The sequence below is a fragment of the Hordeum vulgare genome, chromosome 7H (assembly GCF_904849725.1).
Source record: "Hordeum vulgare subsp. vulgare chromosome 7H, MorexV3_pseudomolecules_assembly, whole genome shotgun sequence".
In the NCBI taxonomy this organism is placed as follows: domain Eukaryota; kingdom Viridiplantae; phylum Streptophyta; class Magnoliopsida; order Poales; family Poaceae; genus Hordeum; species Hordeum vulgare.
The window spans coordinates 583,272,222-583,274,172 of record NC_058524.1 but is presented as its reverse complement, the minus strand read 5'-3'; the positions used below and the strand labels follow the sequence as shown (position 1 = coordinate 583,274,172).

General features: G+C 45.1%; 1 long non-coding RNA gene across 1 annotated transcript; it reads right to left on the bottom strand.

Moving 5' to 3' along the window:
* Window positions 1-227: 227 nt before the first annotated feature.
* LOC123409786 lies at window positions 228-1,545 on the bottom strand. The gene is made up of 3 exons (XR_006612902.1): window positions 1,444-1,545; window positions 753-805; window positions 228-455 (listed from the first exon to the last, which is right to left on the bottom strand). It is a non-coding gene; the product is annotated as an uncharacterized LOC123409786 (long non-coding RNA).
* Window positions 1,546-1,951: the final 406 nt, after the last annotated feature.

Sequence of the window (1,951 nt, the reverse complement as noted above, 5' to 3'; positions counted from 1 at the left end):
CCGAAGCTGGACTCATATATTTATTGCGGTCAAGTTTCCAGCAACCACATGTTCTATAACAAAAAAAGTAACATTTCCAGCTCCCAAACACCAACTCCAAAATACTACTCCCTCCGTTCCGAAATAGGTGTCGCAAATTTAATACTAAATTAGTACAAATTTTGTACTAAAGCAGCGACACTTATTTTGGGACGGAGGGAGTAATATATATACATGTCCCAGCCAAATAAACATCAATCAATTACTCTCACAAATAACAGCCCTTGAAATACCAACTCTAGCTAGAAATACTATTCCAAAATATTCATACAGCAGTAGTTAGAAAAATGCAGCAACTCTGCCGGAAGACATAGAAGTGCAGGGAAATCTTTACTTATCCATTGATGCTATTTACAAATGCTCTCAGCCTCAGGTTTATTTGCAGCCAAGCTCCAAACCATTCATCAGATTGCATACTGAAAATTGGTCAAGTGAATTTAACCATGAGTTGAAAGGTAATATATACACATATGTACTAAATCGTGTATATGTAATGAAGGTAAATACTAAGTACTAAAAAAGTTTTAGTAATCTATACATCATCTAAAGTGGGTCAAAACAACTGGCGACAAACCAATATCATCTGGACTAATCCACTCGATCAAATAATTTACACTTCTAGAGAGTGGTTATCACTTATCATGTCACCACCCTTAAAAAAAGAGAGGGATGAATCAAACAATGACAGTAGACCCAATAAAAAAAAGACTTACAGGGTGTGGAGCATCCAAATCTTCCATCAGTTAATGATTCAATCTGGTTAGATCTGACATAAATCAGTGTGAGCTAATTAGCACTAAATGACAAATTGGACCACTGGAATGAAGTGATAAAAAACAATCTAATTTGCAGGGATAAACAAAAGATGCAGGGTAAAGAGCACGTCTCACCCGAAGACGATAAAAGAAGAACAACAGAGAGCAACCAAGATCATACAGTTGTGAAAAAGCAATATGGAGCAGAATAAGCCAAACAAGTGGATAGCCAAATTACTCTAGTGCTCGAGAACAACACCTTGATCCACAGGACTGCAACCAGAACAAGCATAGATCCTCCGTGCTCTTTTCTAACCAACCATGTGGCCTATCCGTTCCTCTTCTGCAAACCCTAATCCAATAAAAAGAAATCCAGCCCCTGAGGATAGGACTTTGACTCAGAGAATCTGACCCACAACAACACAGATGGTGCTCAGGCAACAAAAAAAATAAAAATGGCACGAATCTAGGCATTCGGCTACCAGGTATCCAAACAGACCCCCTAATCCATCCAAAGGAATCCGACCATGTCCAGGCTCGAGCAGCTAAGGCATCAAAAAAATCTGGTTGGATCTCAACAAGCAACATGCCAACAAAACTAAAAATCTGGCTGGATCTGAGGAGGCAACATGCCAACAAAACTACCCACCCGAGCATGCCAACAAAACTAACACGTCGGTCGGATCTGGGCGCGTCATGATCTCCCTCGCTCTTGTCTTCTGATCAGGGGAGGGGAGGGGAGGGGGCGGGTGCTGTGGGGGAGAGGGGCGCAGGCCCATAGCCGGCGGCGAGGTCCGAGGAAGACGGCGGCGAGGGGGGTGGGTGGGTGGCTACCGCGGCAATGCTGGCACAGTAGTAGTTGTGTGCTTTGCACCAACCGCGGCATCGGCAGGTCGGATTTGGCTCATCACAAGTCCTAGTAGGGCCCAGCTGAAATCACGGAGCTATACATGGCCTGCCTCCCTGCGGTGGACCCGGTCTTCGGCCGGCCAGGTGCTCGCCACCGACATTCATTCATCTTGCTGACAACGGCCAATTAGCCGCGGTGTTGTTCGCATGGTCCAAGTGCTCACCACCAACCCACCAACCCGTAGCAGGGGCGAAACCAGGACTCGACGAGACTGAGACTCACTTGACTTGCCTGCTTTGGCAGCCGT